Raw genomic sequence first — 22,180 nt, forward strand, 5'->3', positions numbered from 1 at the left:
AGATCAGGCAGGACAGGTCCAGACTACGAACCCTTCCGAGCCAACCTGCTCTCTAAAACTCTTCCTGGGTGGGGAAATTGTCTCAATGTTTACATCTAGTTTGAGTTTTTGCCGTTTAACTCTGTGACTTGATGAGGATTGCGTAACGAGAAGTGAACATTTACTTAACTAAACCAAATGGTGTTCATGCAAAATCTCATGACGCTGCAAGCAGGATTCTAACCTACGCGGTGAAACCCCATTGGATTTCAAGTCCAACACCTTAACCACTCAGCCATCGAAGCTGCATGAGTATGATGTCACTGTAGTCATATACGAGCCATGCGCTACTCATGTCAGGTGGAGACCTAAAAAATAAAGTAACGGAAGGACGGGGCACATACCAGCAGTGCCCTGTTGTCCTCACTTATTTCGCATACTTTCATACAATTAATAAAAATAGCAATATGCATCACTCAAAATGAGTGACAGGGCACAGATGAGCGGGAATGGATCATCTCCTTCCTCGACGGAAGAACACAGAGAGTCCGCCTACCACCGTACAAGTCAGAGGCCTCCGAAGTCATCTGCGGCGTCCCTCAAGGGTCATCTCTGAGCCCCACCCTCTTCAACGTCTACATGAGCCCCCTCGCGGCCATCGTACGCAAACACAACCTCAGCATAATCTCCTACGCCGACGACACCCAGCTGATCCTCTCCCTGACCAACGACCCCGCCTCCGCCAGAGCCAACCTGCACGATGGGATGAAAGAGGTAGCCGAGTGGATGACGACCAGCCGCCTGAAACTGAACTCTGACAAGACGGAGGTCCTCATCCTGGGCTCTTCACCCTCCGCCTGGGACGACTCCTGGTGGCCTCCCGCCCTGGGCACCGCACCCAAACCGACAGACCATGCACGCAGCCTGGGCTTCATCCTGGACTCCTCCCTCTCCATGACCAGGCAAGTCAACAACGTATCCTCGGCGTGCTTCAACATCCTACGCATGCTACGAAAGATCTTCTGGTGGATCCTCTCCGAGACCAGGAAGACCGTCACCCAGGCCCTCGTCACCAGCCGACTGGACTACGGCAACGCCCTCTACGCCGGTACCACCGCCAAGCTCCAGAAGAGACTCCAGCGGATCCAGAACGCCTCAGCCAGACTCATCCTCGACATCCCACGAACCAGCCACATCACCGGACATCTGAGAGACCTCCACTGGCTCCCCGTCAACAAAAGAATCACCTTCCGCCTCCTCACCTACGCACACAAAGCCCTACACGACCAGGGCCCGAGCTACCTCAACAGCCGAATCAACTTCTACGCTCCCAAACGCCACCTCCGATCAGCCAACCACGCCCTCGCCGCCGTCCCCCGCATCCGAAGAGCGACTACGGGAGGAAGGTCCTTCTCCTACCTGGCCGCCAAGACCTGGAACTCCCTCCCGACCGACCTGCGCCTGACCCAAGACCACCTCTCCTTCAGGAAGAAGCTGAAGACCTGGCTGTTCGAGCAGTAGCGGCACCCCCCCCCGCCCCCCCAGCGCCTTGAGACCCTACGGGTAGGTAGCGCGCTATATAAGTGTCACTGATTGATTGATTGATTGGTAATCAATCACTGCACATTTCTATCCTCGTTTCCCTATATTACGGCGGTGGCAACGGGCCCTTAAGTGTACTCAGAAAGAGTCCAAAAGCCTAAACAAGACACGCTTCATAAAAAAAAGTACTCTTTTCATGACTTGTCTAGATCAGGCAGGACAGGTCCAGACTACGAACCCTTCCGAGCCACCTGCTCTCTAAAACACTTCCTGGGTGTGGAAATTGTCTCAATGTTTACATCTAGTTTGAGTTTTTGCCGTTTAACTCTGTGACTTGATGAGGATTGCGTAACGAGAAGTGAACATTTACTTAACTAAACCAAATGGTGTTCATGCAAAATCCCATAAAGCTGCAAGCAGGATTCGAACCTACGCGGCGAAACCCCATTGGATTTCAAGTCCAACACCTTAACCACTCAGCCATCGCAGCTGCATGAGTATGATGTCACTGTTGTCGTATACGAGCCATGACTACTCATGTCAGGCCGAGACCTAAAAAATAAAGTAACAGAAGGACGGGGCACGTACCAGCAGTGCCCTGTTGTCCTCACTTATTTCGCATACTTTCATACAATTAATAAAAATAGCAATACGCATCACACAAAGTGAGTGACAGGGCACAGATGAGCGGTAATCAATCTCTGCACATTTCTACTCTCGTTTCCCTATATTACGGCGGTGGCAACGGGCCCTTAATTGTACTCAGAAAGAGTCCAAAAGCCTAAACAAGACACGCTTCATAAAAAAAATTACTCTTTTCGTAACTTGTCTAGATCAGGCAGGATAGGTCCAGACTACAAACCCTTCCGAGCCACCTGCTCTCTAAAACACTTCCTTGGTGTGGAAATTGTCTCAATGTTTACATCTAGTTTGAGTTTTTGCCATTTAGCTCTGTGACTTGATGAGGATTGCGTAACAAGAAGTGAACATTTACTTAACTAAACCAAATGGTGCTCATGCAAAATCTCACGATGCTGCAAGCAGGATTCGAACCTACGCGGGGAAACCCCATTGAATTTCAAGTCCAACACCTTAACCACTCAGCCATCGCAGCTGCATGAGTATGATGTCACTGTTGTCGTATACGAGCCATGCGCTACTCATGTCAGGTGGAGACCTAATAAATAAAGTAACGGAAGGACGGGGCACATACCAGCAGTGCCCTGTTGTCCTCACTTATTTCGCATACTTTCATACAATTAATAAAAATAGCAATATGCATCACTCAAAATGAGTGACAGGGCACAGATGAGCGGTAATCAATCACTGCACATTTCTATCCTCGTTTCCCTATATTACGGCGGTGGCAACGGGCCCTTAAGTGTACTCAGAAAGAGTCCAAAAGCTGAAACAAGACACGCTTCATAAAAAAAGTACTCTTTTCATGACTTGTCCAGATCAGGCAGGACAGGTCCAGACTGCGAACCCTTCCGAGCCACCTGCTCTCTAAAACACTTCCTGGGTGGGGAAATTGTCTCAATGTTTACATCTAGTTTGAGTTTTTGCCGTTTAACTCTGTGACTTGATGAGGATTGCGTAACATGAAGTGAACATTTACTTAACTAAACCAAATGGTGTTCATGCAAAATCGCATGACGCTGCAAGCAGGATTCGAACCTACACGGGGAAACCCCATTGGATTTCAAGTCCAACACCTTAACCACTCAGCCATCGCAGCTGCATGAGTATGATGTCACTGTTGTCGTATACGAGCCATGCGCTACTCATGTCAGGTGGAGACCTAAAAAGTAAAGTAACAGAAGGACGGGGCACGTACCAGCAGTGCCCTGTTGTCCTCACTTATTTCGCATACTTTCATACAATTAATAAAAATAGCAATACGCATCACACAAAGTGAGTGACAGGGCACAGATGAGCGGTAATCAATCTCTGCACATTTCTACTCTCGTTTCCCTATATTACGGCGGTGGCAACGGGCCCTTAATTGTACTCAGAAAGAGTCCAAAAGCCTAAACAAGACACGCTTCATAAAAAAAATTACTCTTTTCGTAACTTGTCTAGATCAGGCAGGATAGGTCCAGACTACAAACCCTTCCAAGCCACATGCTCTCTAAAACACTTCCTTGGTGTGGAAATATTTTCAATATTTACATCTAGTTTGAGTTTTTGCCATTTAGCTCTGTGACTTGATGAGGATTGCGTAACAAGAAGTGAACATTTACTTAACTAAACCAAATGGTGTTCATGCAAAATCTCATGACGCTGCAAGCAGGATTCGAACCTACGCGGGGAAACCCCATTGGATTTCAAGTCCAACGCCTTAACCACTCGGCCGTCACAGCTGCGTGAGTATGATGTCACAGTTGTCGAATACGAGCCATGCACTACTCACGTCAGGCCGAGACATAAAAAATAAAGTAACAGAAGGACGGGGCACGTACCAGCAGTGCCCTGTTGGCCTCACTTATTTTGCATGCTTTCATACAATTAATAAAAATAGCAATACGCATCACTCAAAGTGAGTGACAGGGCACAGATGAGCGGTAATCAATCACTGCACATTTCTATCCTCGTTTCCCTATATTACGGCGGTGTCAACGGGCCCTTAAGTGTACTCAGAAAGAGTCCAAAAGCTTAAACAAGACACGCTTCATAAAAAAAAGTACTCTTTTCATGACTTGTCTAGATCAGGCAGGACAGGTCCAGACTACGAACCCTTCCGAGCCACCTGCTCTCTAAAACACTTCCTGGGTGTGGAAATTGTCTCAATGTTTACATCTAGTTTGAGTTTTTGCCATTTAACTCTGTGACTTGATGAGGATTGCGTAACGAGAAGTGAACATTTACTTAACTAAACCAAATGGTGCTCATGCAAAATCTCACGACGCTGCAAGCAGGATTCGAACCTACGCGGGGAAACCCCATTGGATTTCAAGTCCAAAGCCTTAACCACTCGGCCATCGCAGCTGCGTGAGTATGATGTCACTGTTGTCGTATACGAGCCATGCGCTACTCATGTGAGGTCGAGACCTAAAAAATAAAGTAACGGAAGGACGGGGCACATACCAGCAGTGCCCTGTTGTCCTCACTTATTTCGCATACTTTCATACAATTAATAAAAATAGCAATATGCATCACTCAAAATGAGTGACAGGGCACAGATGAGCGGTAATCAATCACTGCACATTTCTACCCTCGTTTCCATATATTACGGCGGTGGCAACGGGCCCTTAAGTGTACTAAGAAAGAGTCCAAAAGCCTAAACAAGACATGCATCATAAAAAAAGTACTCATTTCGTAACTTGTCTAGATCAGGCAGGATAGGTCCAGACTACAAACCCTTCCGAGCCACCTGCTCTCTAAAACACTTCCTAGGTGTGGAAATTGTTTCAATGTTTACATCTAGTTTGAGTTTTTGCCATTTAACTCTGTGACTTGATGAGGATTGTGTAACGAGAAGTGAACATTTCCTTAACTAAACCAAATGGTGTTCGTGCAAAATCACACTACGCTGCAAGCAGGATTCAAACCTGCGCAGGGAAACCCCATTGGATTTCGAGTGCAACGCCTTAACCACTCGGCCATCGCAGCTGCATGAGTATGATGTCACAGTTGTCGTATACGAGCCATGCTCTGCTCATGTCAGGCAGAGACCAAAAAAATAAAGTAACGGAAGGACGGGGCACGTACCAGCAGTGCCCTGTTGTCCTCACTTATTTTGCATGCTTTCATACAATTAATAAAAATAGCAACATGCATCACTCAAAGTGAGTGAAAGGGCACAGATCAGTGGTAATCAATCACTGCATGTTTCTACCCACTTTTCCCTATATTACGGCGGTGGTAACGGGCCCTTAAGTGTACTAAGAAAGAGTCCAAAAGCCTAAACAAGACATGCATCATAAAAAAAGTACTCTTTTCATGACTTGTCTAGATCAAGCAGGACAGGTCCAGACTACAAACCCTTCCGAGACACCAGCTCTCTAAAACACTTCCTGGGTGTGGAAATTGTCTCAATGTTTACATCTAGTTTGAGTTTTTTCCATTTAACTCTGTGACTTGATGAGGATTGCGTAACGAGAAGTGAACATTTACTTAACTAAACCAAATGGTGTTCATGCAAAATCACACTACGCTGCAAGCAGGATTCAAACCTGCGCAGGGAAACCCCATTGGATTTCGAGTCCAACGCCTTAACCACTCGGCCATCGCAGCTGCATGAGTATGATGTCACTGTTGTCGTATACGAGCCATACGCTGCTCACGTCAGGCCAAGACCTAAAAATTAAAGTAACAGCAGGACGGGGCACGTACCAGCAGTGCCCTGTTGTCCTCACTTATTTTGCATGCTTTCATACAATTAATAAAAATAGCAATACGCATCACTCAAAGTGAGTGACAGGGCACCGATGAGCGGTAATCAATCACTGCACATTTCTATCCTCGTTTCCCTATATTACGTCGGTGGCAACGGGCCCTTAAGTGTACTCAAAAAGAGTCCAAAAGCTTAAACAAGACACGCTTCATAAAAAAAGTACTCTTTTCATGACTTGTCTAGATCAGGCAGGACAGGTCCAGACTACGAACCCTTCCGAGCCACCTGCTCTCTAAAACACTTCCTGGGTGTGGAAATTTTCTCAATGTTTACATCTAGTTTGAGTTTTTGCCGTTTAACTCTGTGACTTGATGAGGATTGCGTAACGAGAAGTGAACATTTACTTAACTAAACCAAATGGTGTTCATGCAAAATCTCATGACGCTGCAAGCAGGATTCGAACCTACGCGGGGAAACCCCATTGGATTTCAAGTCTAACGCCTTAACCACTCGGCCATCGCAGCTGCGTGAGTATGATGTCACAGTTGTCGTATACGAGCCATGCACTACTCACGTCAGGCCGAGACATAAAAAATGAAGTACCAGAAGGACGGGGCACGTACCAGCAGTGCCCTGTTGTCCTCACTTATTTTGCATGCTTTCATACAATTAATAAAAATAGCAATACGCATCACTCAAAGTGAGAGACAGGGCACTGATGAGTGGTAATCAATCACTGCACATTTCTATCCTCGTTTCCCTATATTACGGCGGTGGCAACGGGCCCTTAAGTGTACTCAGAAAGAGTCCAAAAGCTTAAACAAGACACGCTTCATAAAAAAAAGTACTCTTTTCATGACTTGTCTAGATCAGGCAGGACAGGTCCAGACTACGAACCCTTCCGAGCCACCTGCTCTCTAAAACACTTCCTGGCTGTGGAAATTGTCTCAATGTTTACATCTAGTTTGAGTTTTTGCAGTTTAACTCTGTGACTTGATGAGGATTGCGTAATGAGACGTGAACATTTACTTAACTAAACCAAATGGTGTTCATGCAAAATCACACTACGCTGCAAGCAGGATTCGAACCTGCGCAGGGAAACCCCATTGGATTTCGAGCCCAACGCCTTAACCACTCGGCCATCGCAGCTGCATGAGTATGTTGTCACTGTTGTCGTATACGAGCCATGCTCTGCTCATGTCAGGCGGAGACCAAAAAAATAAAGTAACGGAAGGATGGGGCACGTACCAGCAGTGCCCTTTTGTCCTCACTTATTTTGCATGCTTTCATACAATTAATAAAAATAGCAACATGCATCACTCAAAGTGAGTGAAAGGGCACAGATGAGTGGTAATCAATCACTGCACATTTCTACCCTCGTTTCCATATATTACGGCGGTGGCAACGGGCCCTTAAGTGTACTAAGAAAGAGTCCAAAAGCCTAAACAAGACATGCATCATAAAAAAAGTACTCATTTCGTAACTTGTCTAGATCAGGCAGGATAGGTCCGGACTACAAACCCTTCCGAGCCACCTGCTCTCTAAAACACTTCCTCGGTGTGGAAATTGTCTCAATGTTTACATCTAGTTTGAGTTTTTGCAGTTTAACTCTGTGACTTGATGAGGATTGCGTAATGAGAAGTGAACATTTACTTAACTAAACCAAATGGTGTTCATGCAAAATCACACTACGCTGCAAGCAGGATTCGAACCTGCACAGGGAAGCCCCATTGGATTTCGAGTCCAACGCCTTAACCACTCGGCCATCGAAGCTCCATGAGTATGACGTCACTGTTGTCATATAAGAGCCATGCTCTGCTCATGTCAGGCGGAGACCAAAAAAATAAAGTAACGGAAGGACGGGGCACGTACCAGCAGTGCCCTGTTGTCCTCACTTATTTTGCATGCTTTCATACAATTAATAAAAATAGCAACATGCGTCACTCAAAGTGAGTGAAAGGGCACAGATGAGTGGAAATCAATCACTGCATGTTTCTACCCACTTTTCCCTATATTACGGCGGTGGTAACGGGCCCTTAAGTGTACTAAGAAAGAGTCCAAAAGCCTAAACAAGACATGCATCATAAAAAAAGTACTCTTTTCATGACTTGTCTAGATCAGGCAGGACAGGTCCAGACTACAAACCCTTCCGAGACACCAGCTCTCTAAAACACTTCCTGGGTGTGGAAATTGTCTCAATGTTTACATCTAGTTTGAGTTTTTTCCATTTAACTCTATGACTTGATGAGGATTGCGTAACGAGAAGTGAACATTTACTTAACTAAACCAAATGGTGTTCATGCAAAATCACACTACGCTGCAAGCAGGATTCGAACCTGCGCAGGGAAACCCCATTGGATTTCGAGTCCAACGCCTTAACCACTCGGCCATCGCAGCTGCATGAGTATGATGTCACTGTTGTCGTATACGAGCCATACGCTGCTCACGTCAGGCCGAGACCTAAAAATTAAAGTAACGGCAGGACGGGGCACGTACCAGCAGTGCCCTGTCGTCCTCACTTATTTTGCATGCTTTCATACAATTAATAAAAATAGCAATACGCATCACTCAAAGTGAGTGACAGGGCACAGATGAGCGGTAATCAATCACTGCACATTTCTACTCTCGTTTCCCTATATTACGGCGGTGGCAACGGGCCCTTAATTGTACTCAGAAAGAGTCCAAAAGCCTAAACAAGACACGCTTCATAAAAAAAATTACTCTTTTCGTAACTTGTCTAGATCAGGCAGGATAGGTCCAGACTACAAACCCTTCCGAGCCACCTGCTCTCTAAAACACTTCCTTGGTGTGGAAATAGTTTCAATATTTACATCTAGTTTGAGTTTTTGCCATTTAGCTCTGTGACTTGATGAGGATTGCGTAACAAGAAGTGAACATTTACTTAACTAAACCAAATGGTGTTCATGCAAAATCTCATGACGCTGCAAGCAGGATTCGAACCTACGCGGGGAAACCCCATTGGATTTCAAGTCCAACGCCTTAACCACTCGGCCATCGCAGCTGCGTGAGTATGATGTCACAGTTGTCGAATACGAGCCATGCACTACTCACGTCAGGCCGAGACATAAAAAATAAAGTAACAGAAGGACAGGGCACGTACCAGCAGTGCCCTGTTGTCCTCACTTATTTTGCATGCTTTCATACAATTAATAAAAATAGCAATACGCATCACTCAAAGTGAGTGACAGGGCACAGATGAGCGGTAATCAATCACTGCACATTTCTATACTCGTTTCCCTATATTACGGCGGTGTCAACGGGCCCTTAAGTGTACTCAGAAAGAGTCCAAAAGCTTAAACAAGACACGCTTCATAAAAAAAGTACTCTTTTCATGACTTGTCTAGATCAGGCAGGACAGGTCCAGACTACGAACCCTACAGAGCCACCTGTTCTCTAAAACACTTCCTGGGTGTGGAAATTGTCTCAATGTTTACATCTAGTTTGAGTTTTTGCCGTTTAACTCTGTGACTTGATGAGGATTGCGTAACGAGAAGTGAACATTTACTTAACTAAACCAAAAGGTGCTCATGCAAAATCTCACGACGCTGCAAGCAGGATTCGAACCTACGCTGGGGAAACCCCATTGGATTTCAAGTCCAACACCTTAACCACTCGGCCATCGCAGCTGCATGACTATGATGTCACTGTTGTCGTATACGAGCCATGCGCTACTCATGTCAGGTGGAGACCTAATAAATAAAGTAACGGAAGGACGGGGCACATACCAGCAGTGCCCTGTTGTCCTCACTTATTTCGCATACTTTCATACAATTAATAAAAATAGCAATATGCATCACTCAAAATGAGTGACAGGGTACAGATGAGCGGTAATCAATCACTGCACATTTCTATCCTCGTTTCCCTATATTACGGCGGTGGCAACGTGCCCTTAAGTGTACTCAGAAAGAGTCCAAAAGCTTAAACAAGACACGCTTCATAAAAAAAGTACTCTTTTCATGACTTGTCTAGATCAGGCAGGACAGGTCCAGACTACGAACCCTTCCGAGCCACCTGCTCTCTAAAACTCTTCCTGGGTGGGGAAATTGTCTCAATGTTTACATCTAGTTTGAGTTTTTGCCGTTTAACTCTGTGACTTGATGAGGATTGCGTAACGAGAAGTGAACATTTACTTAACTAAACCAAATGGTGTTCATGCAAAATCTCATGACGCTGCAAGCAGGATTCTAACCTACGCGGTGAAACCCCATTGGATTTCAAGTCCAACACCTTAACCACTCAGCCATCGCAGCTGCATGAGTATGATGTCACTGTAGTCATATACGAGCCATGCGCTACTCATGTCAGGTGGAGACCTAAAAAATAAAGTAACGGAAGGACGGGGCACATACCAGCAGTGCCCTGTTGTCCTCACTTATTTCGCATACTTTCATACAATTAATAAAAATCGCAATATGCATCACTCAAAATGAGTGACAGGGCACAGATGAGCGGGAATGGATCTTCTCCTTCCTCGACGGAAGAACACAGAGAGTCCGCCTACCACCGTACAAGTCAGAGGCCTCCGAAGTCATCTGCGGCGTCCCTCAAGGGTCATCTCTGAGCCCCACCCTCTTCAACGTCTACATGAGCCCCCTCGCGGCCATCGTACGCAAACACAACCTCAGCATAATCTCCTACGCCGACGACACCCAGCTGATCCTCTCCCTGACCAACGACCCCGCCTCCGCCAGAGCCAACCTGCACGATGGGATGAAAGAGGTAGCCGAGTGGATGACGACCAGCCACCTGAAACTGAACTCTGACAAGACGGATGTCCTCATCCTGGGCTCTTCACCCTCCGCCTGGGACGACTCCTGGTGGCCTCCCGCCCTGGGCACCGCACCCAAACCGACAGACCATGCACGCAACCTGGGCTTCATCCTGGACTCCTCCCTCTCCATGACCAGGCAAGTCAACAACATCTCCTCGGCGTGCTTCAACATCCTACGCATGCTACGAAAGATCTTCTGGTGGATCCCCTCCGAGACCAGGAAGACCGTCACCCAGGCCCTCGTCACCAGCCGACTGGACTACGGCAACGCCCTCTACGCTGGTACCACCGCCAAGCTCCAGAAGAGACTCCAGCGGATCCAGAACGCCTCAGCCAGACTCATCCTCGACATCCCACGAACCAGCCACATCACCGGACATCTGAGAGACCTCCACTGGCTCCCCGTCAACAAAAGAATCACCTTCCGCCTCCTCACCCACGCACACAAAGCCCTACACGACCAGGGCCCGAGCTACCTCAACAGCCAAATCAACTTCTACGCTCCCAAACGCCACCTCCGATCAGCCAACCACGCCCTCGCCGCCGTCCCCCGCATCCGAAAAACGACTACGGGAGGAAGGTCCTTCTCCTACCTGGCCGCCAAGACCTGGAACTCCCTCCCGACCGACCTGCGCCTGACCCAAGACCACCTCTCCTTCAGGAAGAAGCTGAAGACCTGGCTGTTCGAGCAGTAGCGGCACCCCCCCGCCCCCCCAGCGCCTTGAGACCCTACGGGTAGGTAGCGCGCTATATAAGTGTCACTGATTGATTGATTGATTGGTAATCAATCACTGCACATTTCTATCCTCGTTTCCCTATATTACGGCGGTGGCAACGGGCCCTTAAGTGTACTCAGAAAGAGTCCAAAAGCCTAAACAAGACATGCTTCATAAAAAAAAGTACTCTTTTCATGACTTGTCTAGATCAGGCAGGACAGGTCCAGACTACGAACCCTTCCGAGCCACCTGCTCTCTAAAACACTTCCTGGGTGTGGAAATTGTCTCAATGTTTACATCTAGTTTGAGTTTTTGCCGTTTAACTCTGTGACTTGATGAGGATTGCGTAACGAGAAGTGAACATTTACTTAACTAAACCAAATGGTGTTCATGCAAAATCCCATAAAGCTGCAAGCAGGATTCGAACCTACGCGGCGAAACCCCATTGGATTTCAAGTCCAACACCTTAACCACTCAGCCATCGCAGCTGCATGAGTATGATGTCACTGTTGTCGTATACGAGCCATGACTACTCATGTCAGGCCGAGACCTAAAAAATAAAGTAACAGAAGGACGGGGCACGTACCAGCAGTGCCCTGTTGTCCTCACTTATTTCGCATACTTTCATACAATTAATAAAAATAGCAATACGCATCACACAAAGTGAGTGACAGGGCACAGATGAGCGGTAATCAATCTCTGCACATTTCTACCCTCGTTTCCCTATATTACGGCGGTGGCAACGGGCCCTTAATTGTACTCAGAAAGAGTCCAAAAGCCTAAACAAGACACGCTTCATAAAAAAAGTACTCTTTTCATGACTTGCTAGATCAGGCAGGACAGGTCCAGACTACGAACCCTTCCGAGCCACCTGCTCTCTAAAACACTTCCTGGGTGGGGAAATTGTCTCAATGTTTACATCTTGTTTGAGTTTTTGCCGTTTAACTCTGTGACTTGATGAGGATTGCGTAACGAGAAGTGAACATTTACTTAGCTAAACCAAATGGTGTTCATGCAAAATCTCATGACGCTGCAAGCAGGATTCAAACCTACACTGGGAAACCCCATTGGATTTCAAGTCCAACGCCTTAACCACTCGGCCATCGCAGCTGCGTGAGTATGACGTCACAGTTGTCGTATACGAGCCATGCACTACTCACGTCAGGCCGAGACATAAAAAGTAAAGTAACAGAAGGACGGGGCACGTACCAGCAGTGCCCTGTTGTCCTCACTTATTTCGCATACTTTCATACAATTAATAAAAATAGCAATACGCATCACACAAAGTGAGTGACAGGGCACAGATGAGCGGTAATCAATCTCTGCACATTTCTACTCTCGTTTCCCTATATTACGGCGGTGGCAACGGGCCCTTAATTGTACTCAGAAAGAGTCCAAAAGCCTAAACAAGACACGCTTCATAAAAAAAATTACTCTTTTCGTAACTTGTCTAGATCAGGCAGGATAGGTCCAGACTACAAACCCTTCCGAGCCACCTGCTCTCTAAAACACTTCCTTGGTGTGGAAATTGTCTCAATGTTTACATCTAGTTTGAGTTTTTGCCATTTAGCTCTGTGACTTGATGAGGATTGCGTAACAAGAAGTGAACATTTACTTAACTAAACCAAATGGTGCTCATGCAAAATCTCACGATGCTGCAAGCAGGATTCGAACCTACGCGGGGAAACCCCATTGAATTTCTAGTCCAACACCTTAACCACTCAGCCATCGCAGCTGCATGAGTATGATGTCACTGTTGTCGTATACGAGCCATGCGCTACTCATGTCAGGTGGAGACCTAATAAATAAAGTAACGGAAGGACGGGGCACATACCAGCAGTGCCCTGTTGTCCTCACTTATTTCGCATACTTTCATACAATTAATAAAAATAGCAATATGCATCACTCAAAATGAGTGACAGGGCACAGATGAGCGGTAATCAATCACTGCACATTTCTATCCTCGTTTCCCTATATTACGGCGGTGGCAACGGGCCCTTAAGTGTACTCAGAAAGAGTCCAAAAGCTGAAACAAGACACGCTTCATAAAAAAAGTACTCTTTTCATGACTTGTCCAGATCAGACAGGACAGGTCCAGACTGCGAACCCTTCCGAGCCACCTGCTCTCTAAAACACTTCCTGGGTGGGGAAATTGTCTCAATGTTTACATCTAGTTTGAGTTTTTGCCGTTTAACTCTGTGACTTGATGAGGATTGCGTAACATGAAGTGAACATTTACTTAACTAAACCAAATGGTGTTCATGCAAAATCGAATGACGCTGCAAGCAGGATTCGAACCTACACAGGGAAACCCCACTGGATTTCAAGTCCAACACCTTAACCATTCAGCCATCGCAGCTGCATGAGTATGATGTCACTGTTGTCGTATACGAGCCATGCGCTACTCATGTCAGGCCGAGACCTAAAAAGTAAAGTAACAGAAGGACGGGGCACGTACCAGCAGTGCCCTGTTGTCCTCACTTATTTCGCATACTTTCATACAATTAATAAAAATAGCAATACGCATCACACAAAGTGAGTGACAGGGCACAGATGAGCGGTAATCAATCTCTGCACATTTCTACTCTCGTTTCCCTATATTACGGCGGTGGCAACGGGCCCTTAATTGTACTCAGAAAGAGTCCAAAAGCCTAAACAAGACACGCTTCATAAAAAAAATTACTCTTTTCGTAACTTGTCTAGATCAGGCAGGATAGGTCCAGACTACAAACCCTTCCAAGCCACCTGCTCTCTAAAACACTTCCTTGGTGTGGAAATATTTTCAATATTTACATCTAGTTTGAGTTTTTGCCATTTAGCTCTGTGACTTGATGAGGATTGCGTAACAAGAAGTGAACATTTACTTAACTAAACCAAATGGTGTTCATGCAAAATCTCATGACGCTGCAAGCAGGATTCGAACCTACTCGGGGAAACCCCATTGGATTTCAAGTCCAACGCCTTAACCACTCGGCCGTCACAGCTGCGTGAGTATGATGTCACAGTTGTCGAATACGAGCCATGCACTACTCACGTCAGGCCGAGACATAAAAAATAAAGTAACGGAAGGACGGGGCACGTACCAGCAGTGCCCTGTTGTCCTCACTTATTTTGCATGCTTTCATACAATTAATAAAAATAGCAATACGCATCACTCAAAGTGAGTGACAGGGCACAGATGAGCGGTAATCAATCACTGCACATTTCTATCCTCGTTTCCCTATATTACGGCGGTGTCAACGGGCCCTTAAGTGTACTCAGAAAGAGTCCAAAAGCTTAAACAAGACACGCTTCATAAAAAAAAGTACTCTTTTCATGACTTGTCTAGATCAGGCAGGACAGGTCCAGACTACGAACCCTTCCGATCCACCTGCTCTCTAAAACACTTCCTGGGTTTGGAAATTGTCTCAATGTTTACATCTAGTTTGAGTTTTTGCCGTTTAACTCTGTGACTTGATGAGGATTGCGTAACGAGAAGTGAACATTTACTTAACTAAACCAAATGGTGCTCATGCAAAATCTCACGACGCTGCAAGCAGGATTCGAACCTACGCGGGGAAACCCCATTGGATTTCAAGTTCAACACCTTAACCACTCAGCCATCGCAGCTGCATGAGTATGATGTCACTGTTGTCGTATACGAGCCATGCGCTACTCATGTCAGGTGGCGACCTAATAAATAAAGTAACGGAAGGACCGGGCACATACCAGCAGTGCCCTGTTGTCCTCACTTATTTCGCATACTTTCATACAATTAATAAAAATAGCAATATGCATCACTCAAAATGAGTGACAGGGCACAGATGAGCGGTAATCAATCACTGCACATTTCAATCCTCGTTTCCCTATATTACGGCGGTGGCAACGGGCCCTTAAGTGTACTCAGAAAGAGTCCAAAAGCTTAAACAAGACACGCTTCATAAAAAAAGTACTCTTTTCATGACTTGTCTAGATCAGGCAGGACAGGTCCAGACTACGAACCCTTCCGAGCCACCTGCTCTCTAAAACACTTCCTGGGTGGGGAAATTGTCTCAATGTTTACATCTAGTTTGAGTTTTTGCCGTTTAACTCTGTGACTTGATGAGGATTGCGTAACGAGAAGTGAACATTTACTTAACTAAACCAAATGGTGTTCATGCAAAAACGCATGCCGCTGCAAGCAGGATTCGAACCTACGCGGGGAAACCCCATTGGATTTCAAGTCCAAAGCCTTAACCACTCGGCCATCGCAGCTGCGTGAGTATGATGTCACTGTTGTCGTATACGAGCCATGCGCTACTCATGTGAGGTCGAGACCTAAAAAATAAAGTAACGGAAGGACGGGGCACATACCAGCAGTGCCCTGTTGTCCTCACTTATTTCGCATACTTTCATACAATTAATAAAAATAGCAATATGCATCACTCAAAATGAGTGACAGGGCACAGATGAGCGGTAATCAATCACTGCACATTTCTACCCTCATTTCCATATATTACGGCGGTGGCAACGGGCCCTTAAGTGTACTAAGAAAGAGTCCAAAAGCCTAAACAAGACATGCATCATAAAAAAGTACTCATTTCGTAACTTGTCTAGATCAGGCAGGATAGGTCCAGACTACAAACCCTTCCGAGCCACCTGCTCTCTAAAACACTTCCTAGGTGTGGAAATTGTTTCAATGTTTACATCTAGTTTGAGTTTTTGCCATTTAACTCTGTGACTTGATGAGGATTGCGTAACGAGAAGTGAACATTTCCTTAACTAAACCAAATGGTGTTCGTGCAAAATCACACTACGCTGCAAGCAGGATTCAAACCTGCGCAGGGAAACCCCATTGGATTTCGAGTCCAACGCCTTATCCACTCGGCCATCGCAGCTGCATGAGTATGATGTCACAGTTGTCGTATACGAGCCATGCTCTGCTCATGTCAGGCAGAGACCAAAAAAATAAAGTAACGGAAGGACGGGGCACGTACCAGCAGTGCCCTGTTGTCCTCACTTATTTTGCATGCTTTCATACAATTAATAAAAATAGCAACATGCATCACTCAAAGTGAGTGAAAGGGCACAGATGAGTGGTAATCAATCACTGCATGTTTCTACCCACTTTTCCCTATATTACGGCGGTGGTAACGGGCCCTTAAGTGTACTAAGAAAGAGTCCAAAAGCCTAAACAAGACATGCATCATAAAAAAAGTACTCTTTTCATGACTTGTCTAGATCAAGCAGGACAGGTCCAGACTACAAACCCTTCCGAGACACCAGCTCTCTAAAACACTTCCTGGGTGTGGAAATTGTCTCAATGTTTACATCTAGTTTGAGTTTTTTCCATTTAACTCTGTGACTTGATGAGGATTGCGTAACGAGAAGTGAACATTTACTTAACTAAACCAAATGGTGTTCATGCAAAATCACACTACGCTGCAAGCAGGATTCAAACCTGCGCAGGGAAACCCCATTGGATTTCGAGTCCAACGCCTTAACCACTCGGCCATCGCAGCTGCATGAGTATGATGTCACTGTTGTCGTATACGAGCCATACGCTGCTCACGTCAGGCAGAGACCTAAAAATTAAAGTAACAGCAGGACGGGGCACGTACCAGCAGTGCCCTGTTGTCCTCACTTATTTTGCATGCTTTCATACAATTAATAAAAATAGCAATACGCATCACTCAAAGTGAGTGACAGGGCACCGATGAGCGGTAATCAATCACTGCACATTTCTATCCTCGTTTCCCTATATTACGTCGGTGGCAACGGGCCCTTAAGTGTACTCAGAAAGAGTCCAAAAGCTTAAACAAGACACGCTTCATAAAAAAGTACTCTTTTCATGACTTGTCTAGATCAGGCAGGACAGGTCCAGACTACGAACCCTTCCGAGCCACCTGCTCTCTAAAACACTTCCTGGGTGTGGACATTTTCTCAATGTTTACATCTAGTTTGAGTTTTTGCCGTTTAACTCTGTGACTTGATGAGGATTGCGTAACGAGAAGTGAACATTTACTTAACTAAACCAAATGGTGTTCATGCAAAATCTCATGACGCTGCAAGCAGGATTCGAACCTACACGGGGTAACCCCATTGGATTTCAAGTCTAACGCCTTAACAGCCATCGCAGCTGCGTGAGTATGATGTCACAGTTGTCGTATACGAGCCATGCACTACTCACGTCAGGCCGAGACATAAAAAATGAAGTAACAGAAGGACGGGGCACGTACCAGCAGTGCCCTGTTGTCCTCACTTATTTTGCATGCTTTCATACAATTAATAAAAATAGCAATACGCATCACTCAAAGTGAGAGACAGGGCACTGATGAGTGGTAATCAATCACTGCACATTTCTATCCTCGTTTCCCTATATTACGGCGGTGGCAACGGGCCCTTAAGTGTACTCAGAAAGAGTCCAAAAGCTTAAACAAGACACGCTTCATAAAAAAAAGTACTCTTTTCATGACTTGTCTAGATCAGGCAGGACAGGTCCAGACTACGAACCCTTCCGAGCCACCTGCTCTCTAAAACACTTCCTGGGTGTGGAAATTGTCTCAATGTTTACATCTAGTTTGAGTTTTTGCAGTTTAACTCTGTGACTTGATGAGGATTGCGTAATGAGAAGTGAACATTTACTTAACTAAACCAAATGGTGTTCATGCAAAATCACAATACGCTGCAAGCAGGATTCGAACCTGCGCAGGGAAACCCCATTGGATTTCGAGCCCAACGCCTTAACCACTCGGCCATCGCAGCTGCATGAGTATGTTGTCACTGTTGTCGGATACGAGCCATGCTCTGCTCATGTCAGGCGGAGACCAAAAAAATAAAGTAACGGAAGGACGGGGCAAGTACCAGCAGTGCCCTTTTGTCCTCACTTATTTTGCATGCTTTCATACAATTAATAAAAATAGCAACATGCATCACTCAAAGTGAGTGAAAGGGCACAGATGAGTGGTAATCAATCACTGCACATTTCTACCCTCGTTTCCATATATTACGGCGGTGGCAACGGGCCCTTAAGTGTACTAAGAAAGAGTGCAAAAGCCTAAACAAGACATGCATCATAAAAAAAGTACTCATTTCGTAACTTGTCTAGATCAGGCAGGATAGGTCCGGACTACAAACCCTTCCGAGCCACCTGCTCTCTAAAACACTTCCTCGGTGTGGAAATTGTCTCAATGTTTACATCTAGTTTGAGTTTTTGCAGTTTAACTCTGTGACTTGATGAGGATTGCGTAATGAGAAGTGAACATTTACTTAACTAAACCAAATGGTGTTCATGCAAAATCACACTACGCTGCAAGCAGGATTCGAACCTGCGCAGGGAACCCCCATTGGATTTCGAGTCCAACGCCTTAACCACTCGGCCATCGAAGCTCCATGAGTATGACGTCACTGTTGTCATATAAGAGCCATGCTCTGCTCATGTCAGGCGGAGACCAAAAAAATAAAGTAACGGAAGGACGGGGCACGTACCAGCAGTGCCCTGTTGTCCTCACTTATTTTGCATGCTTTCATACAATTAATAAAAATAGCAACATGCGTCACTCAAAGTGAGTGAAAGGGCACAGATGAGTGGTAATCAATCACTGCATGTTTCTACCCACTTTTCCCTATATTACGGCGGTGGTAACGGGCCATTAAGTGTACTAAGAAAGAGTCCAAAAGCCTAAACAAGATATGCATCATAAAAAAAGTACTCTTTTCATGACTTGTCTAGATCAGGCAGGACAGGTCCAGACTACAAACCCTTCCGAGACACCAGCTCTCTAAAACACTTCCTGGGTGTGGAAATTGTCTCAATGTTTACATCTAGTTTGAGTTTTTTCCATTTAACTCTATGACTTGATGAGGATTGCGTAACGAGAAGTGAACATTTACTTAACTAAACCAAATGGTGTTCATGCAAAAGCACACTACGCTGCAAGCAGGATTCGAACCTGCGCAGGGAAACCCCATTGGATTTCGAGTCCAACGCCTTAACCACTCGGCCATCGCAGCTGCATGAGTATGATGTCACTGTTGTCGTATACGAGCCATACGCTGCTCACGTCAGGCCGAGACCTAAAAATTAAAGTAACGGCAGGACGGGGCACGTACCAGCAGTGCCCTGTATCCCCCACTTATTTTGAATGCTTTCATACAATTAATAAAAATAGCAACAAGCATCACTCAAAGTGAGTGACAGGGCACAGATGAGCGGTAATCAATCACTGCGCATTTCTACCCTCTTTTCCCTATATTACGGCGGTGGTAACGGGCCCTTAAGTGTACTAAGAAAAAGTCCAAAAGCCTAAACAAGACACGCTTCATAAAAAAAATAATTACTCTTTTCGTGACTTGTCTAGATCATGCAGGACAGGTCCAGACTAAGAACCCTTCCGAGGCACCTGCTCTCTAAAACACTTCCTGGGTGTGGAAATTGTCTCAATGTTTACATCTAGTTTGAGTTTTTGCCGTTTAACTCTGTGACTTGATGAGGATTGCGTAATGAGAAGTGAACATTTACTTACCTTAACCAAATGGTGTTCATGCAAAATCTCATGCCGCTGCAAGCAGGATTCGAACCTTCGCGGGGAAACCCCATTGGATTTCAAGTCCAACGCCTTAACCACTCGGCCATCGCAGCTGCTTGAGTATGATGTCACAGTTGTCGTATACGAGCCATGCACTACTCACGTCAGGCCGAGACATAAAAAATAAAGTAACAGAAGGACGGGGCACGTACCAGCAGTGCCCTGTCGTCCTCACTTATTTTGCATGCTTTCATACAATTAATAAAAATAGCAATACGCATCACTCAAAGTGAGTGACAGGGCACAGATGAGCGGTAATCAATCACTGCACATTTCTATCCTCGTTTCCCTATATTACGGCGGTGGCAACGGGCCCTTAAGTGTACTCAGAAAGTGTCTAAAAGCTTAAACAAGACACGCTTCATGAAAAAAAGTACTCTTTTCATGACTTGTCTAGATCAGGCAGGACAGGTCCAGACTACGAACCCTTCCGAGCCACCTGCTCTCTAAAACACTTCCTGGGTGTGGAAATTGTCTCAATGTTTACATCTAGTTTGAGTTTTTGCAGTTTAACTCTGTGACTTGATGAGGATTGCGTAATGAGAAGTGAACATTTACTTAACTAACCCAAATGGTGTTCATGAAAAATCTCATGCCGCTGCAAGCAGGATTCGAACCTACGCGGGGAAACCCCATTGGATTTCAAGTCCAACGCCTTAACCACTCGGCCATCGCAGCTGCGTGAGTATGATGTCACTGTTGTCGTATACGAGCCATGCGCTACTCATGTCAGGTCGAGACCTAAAAAATAAAGTAACGGAAGGACTGGGCACGTACCAGCAGTGCCCTGTTGTCCTCACTTATTTTGCATGCTTTCATACAATTAATAAAAATAGCAATACGCATAACTCAAAGTGAGAGACAGGGCACCGATGAGTGGTAATCAATCACTGCACATTTCTATCCTCGTTTCCCTATATTACGGCGGTGGCAACGGGCCCTTAAGTGTACTCAGAAAGTGTCCAAAAGCTTAAACAAGACACGCTTCATAAAAAAAAGTACTCTTTTCATGACTTGTCTAGATCAGGCAGGACAGGTCCAGACTACGAACCCTTCCGAGCCACATGCTCTCTAAAACACTTCCTGGGTGTGGAAATTGTCTCAATGTTTACATCTAGTTTGAGTTTTTGCCATTTAACTCTGTGACTTGATGAGGATTGCGTAACGAGAAGTGAACATTTCCTTAACTAAACCAAATGGTGTTCGTGCAAAATCACACTACGCTGCAAGCAGGATTCAAACATGCGCAGGGAAACCCCATTGGATTTCGAGTCCAACGCCTTAACCACTCGGCCATCGCAGCTGCATGAGTATGATGTCACAGTTGTCGTATACAAGCCATGCTCTGCTCATGTCAGGCAGAGACCAAAAAAATTAAAGTAACGGAAGGACGGGGCACATACCAGCAGTGCCCTGCTGTCCTCACTTATTTCGCATACTTTCATACAATTAATAAAAATAGCAATATGCATCACTCAAAATGAGTGACAGGGCACAGATGAGCGGTAATCAATAACTGCACATTTCTACCCTCGTTTCCATATATTACGGCGGTGGCAACGGGCCCTTAAGTGTACTAAGAAAGAGTCCAAAAGCCTAAACAAGACATGCATCATAAAAAAAGTACTCATTTCGTAACTTGTCTAGATCAGGCAGGATAGGTCCAAACTACAAACCCTTCCGAGCCACCTGCTCTCTAAAACACTTCCTAGGTGTGGAAATTGTTTCAATGTTTACATCGAGTTTGAGTTTTTGCCATTTAACTCTGTGACTTGATGAGGATTGCGTAACGAGAAGTGAACATTTCCTTAACTAAACCAAATGGTGTTCGTGCAAAATCACACTACGCTGCAAGCCGGATTCAAACCTGCGCAGGGAAACCCCATTGGATTTCGAGTCCAACGCCTTAACCACTCGGCCATCGCAGCTGCATGAGTATGATGTCACAGTTGTCGTATACGAGCCATGCTCTGCTCATGTCAGGCAGAGACCAAAAAAATAAAGTAACGGAAGGACGGGGCACGTACCAGCAGTGCCCTGTTGTCCTCACTTATTTTGCATGCTTTCATACAATTAATAAAAATAGCAATACGCATCACTCAAAGTGAGTGACAGGGCACCGATGAGCGGTAATCAATCCCTGCACATTTCTATCCTCGTTTCCCTATATTACGTCGGTGGCAACGGGCCCTTAAGTGTACTCAGAAAGAGTTCAAAAGCTTAAACAAGACACGCTTCATAAAAAAAGTACTCTTTTCATGACTTGTCT

General features: G+C 45.6%; 23 non-coding genes across 23 annotated transcripts; all 23 read right to left on the minus strand.

Moving 5' to 3' along the window:
- Positions 1 to 2,553: 2,553 nt before the first annotated feature.
- Positions 2,554 to 2,635, minus strand: TRNAS-UGA (transfer RNA serine (anticodon UGA)). The gene has a single exon. It is a non-coding gene; the product is annotated as a tRNA-Ser (tRNA).
- Positions 2,636 to 3,177: 542 nt separating this feature from the next.
- On the minus strand, positions 3,178 to 3,259 carry TRNAS-UGA (transfer RNA serine (anticodon UGA)). Its single transcript has one exon. It is a non-coding gene; the product is annotated as a tRNA-Ser (tRNA).
- A 1,168-nt stretch (positions 3,260 to 4,427) lies between these two features.
- Positions 4,428 to 4,509, minus strand: TRNAS-UGA (transfer RNA serine (anticodon UGA)). The gene has a single exon. It is a non-coding gene; the product is annotated as a tRNA-Ser (tRNA).
- A 542-nt stretch (positions 4,510 to 5,051) lies between these two features.
- TRNAS-CGA (transfer RNA serine (anticodon CGA)) lies at positions 5,052 to 5,133 on the minus strand. Its single transcript has one exon. It is a non-coding gene; the product is annotated as a tRNA-Ser (tRNA).
- Positions 5,134 to 5,675: 542 nt separating this feature from the next.
- On the minus strand, positions 5,676 to 5,757 carry TRNAS-CGA (transfer RNA serine (anticodon CGA)). The gene has a single exon. It is a non-coding gene; the product is annotated as a tRNA-Ser (tRNA).
- Positions 5,758 to 6,299: 542 nt separating this feature from the next.
- Positions 6,300 to 6,381, minus strand: TRNAS-UGA (transfer RNA serine (anticodon UGA)). Its single transcript has one exon. It is a non-coding gene; the product is annotated as a tRNA-Ser (tRNA).
- A 543-nt stretch (positions 6,382 to 6,924) lies between these two features.
- On the minus strand, positions 6,925 to 7,006 carry TRNAS-CGA (transfer RNA serine (anticodon CGA)). Its single transcript has one exon. It is a non-coding gene; the product is annotated as a tRNA-Ser (tRNA).
- Positions 7,007 to 7,548: 542 nt separating this feature from the next.
- On the minus strand, positions 7,549 to 7,630 carry TRNAS-CGA (transfer RNA serine (anticodon CGA)). The gene has a single exon. It is a non-coding gene; the product is annotated as a tRNA-Ser (tRNA).
- A 542-nt stretch (positions 7,631 to 8,172) lies between these two features.
- TRNAS-CGA (transfer RNA serine (anticodon CGA)) lies at positions 8,173 to 8,254 on the minus strand. The gene has a single exon. It is a non-coding gene; the product is annotated as a tRNA-Ser (tRNA).
- Positions 8,255 to 8,797: 543 nt separating this feature from the next.
- On the minus strand, positions 8,798 to 8,879 carry TRNAS-UGA (transfer RNA serine (anticodon UGA)). Its single transcript has one exon. It is a non-coding gene; the product is annotated as a tRNA-Ser (tRNA).
- A 542-nt stretch (positions 8,880 to 9,421) lies between these two features.
- Positions 9,422 to 9,504, minus strand: TRNAS-UGA (transfer RNA serine (anticodon UGA)). The gene has a single exon. It is a non-coding gene; the product is annotated as a tRNA-Ser (tRNA).
- A 2,889-nt stretch (positions 9,505 to 12,393) lies between these two features.
- Positions 12,394 to 12,475, minus strand: TRNAS-UGA (transfer RNA serine (anticodon UGA)). Its single transcript has one exon. It is a non-coding gene; the product is annotated as a tRNA-Ser (tRNA).
- A 543-nt stretch (positions 12,476 to 13,018) lies between these two features.
- TRNAS-AGA (transfer RNA serine (anticodon AGA)) lies at positions 13,019 to 13,100 on the minus strand. Its single transcript has one exon. It is a non-coding gene; the product is annotated as a tRNA-Ser (tRNA).
- A 2,416-nt stretch (positions 13,101 to 15,516) lies between these two features.
- TRNAS-UGA (transfer RNA serine (anticodon UGA)) lies at positions 15,517 to 15,598 on the minus strand. Its single transcript has one exon. It is a non-coding gene; the product is annotated as a tRNA-Ser (tRNA).
- A 541-nt stretch (positions 15,599 to 16,139) lies between these two features.
- Positions 16,140 to 16,221, minus strand: TRNAS-CGA (transfer RNA serine (anticodon CGA)). The gene has a single exon. It is a non-coding gene; the product is annotated as a tRNA-Ser (tRNA).
- A 542-nt stretch (positions 16,222 to 16,763) lies between these two features.
- Positions 16,764 to 16,845, minus strand: TRNAS-CGA (transfer RNA serine (anticodon CGA)). The gene has a single exon. It is a non-coding gene; the product is annotated as a tRNA-Ser (tRNA).
- A 1,161-nt stretch (positions 16,846 to 18,006) lies between these two features.
- TRNAS-CGA (transfer RNA serine (anticodon CGA)) lies at positions 18,007 to 18,088 on the minus strand. Its single transcript has one exon. It is a non-coding gene; the product is annotated as a tRNA-Ser (tRNA).
- A 542-nt stretch (positions 18,089 to 18,630) lies between these two features.
- TRNAS-CGA (transfer RNA serine (anticodon CGA)) lies at positions 18,631 to 18,712 on the minus strand. Its single transcript has one exon. It is a non-coding gene; the product is annotated as a tRNA-Ser (tRNA).
- Positions 18,713 to 19,254: 542 nt separating this feature from the next.
- TRNAS-CGA (transfer RNA serine (anticodon CGA)) lies at positions 19,255 to 19,336 on the minus strand. Its single transcript has one exon. It is a non-coding gene; the product is annotated as a tRNA-Ser (tRNA).
- Positions 19,337 to 19,882: 546 nt separating this feature from the next.
- On the minus strand, positions 19,883 to 19,964 carry TRNAS-UGA (transfer RNA serine (anticodon UGA)). The gene has a single exon. It is a non-coding gene; the product is annotated as a tRNA-Ser (tRNA).
- A 543-nt stretch (positions 19,965 to 20,507) lies between these two features.
- On the minus strand, positions 20,508 to 20,589 carry TRNAS-UGA (transfer RNA serine (anticodon UGA)). The gene has a single exon. It is a non-coding gene; the product is annotated as a tRNA-Ser (tRNA).
- Positions 20,590 to 21,132: 543 nt separating this feature from the next.
- On the minus strand, positions 21,133 to 21,214 carry TRNAS-CGA (transfer RNA serine (anticodon CGA)). The gene has a single exon. It is a non-coding gene; the product is annotated as a tRNA-Ser (tRNA).
- A 543-nt stretch (positions 21,215 to 21,757) lies between these two features.
- TRNAS-CGA (transfer RNA serine (anticodon CGA)) lies at positions 21,758 to 21,839 on the minus strand. The gene has a single exon. It is a non-coding gene; the product is annotated as a tRNA-Ser (tRNA).
- Between the last annotated feature and the right edge of the window lie 341 nt (positions 21,840 to 22,180).

Source organism: Lissotriton vulgaris, chromosome 11, assembly GCF_964263255.1.
Source record: "Lissotriton vulgaris chromosome 11, aLisVul1.2, whole genome shotgun sequence".
Lineage (NCBI taxonomy): Eukaryota > Metazoa > Chordata > Amphibia > Caudata > Salamandridae > Lissotriton > Lissotriton vulgaris.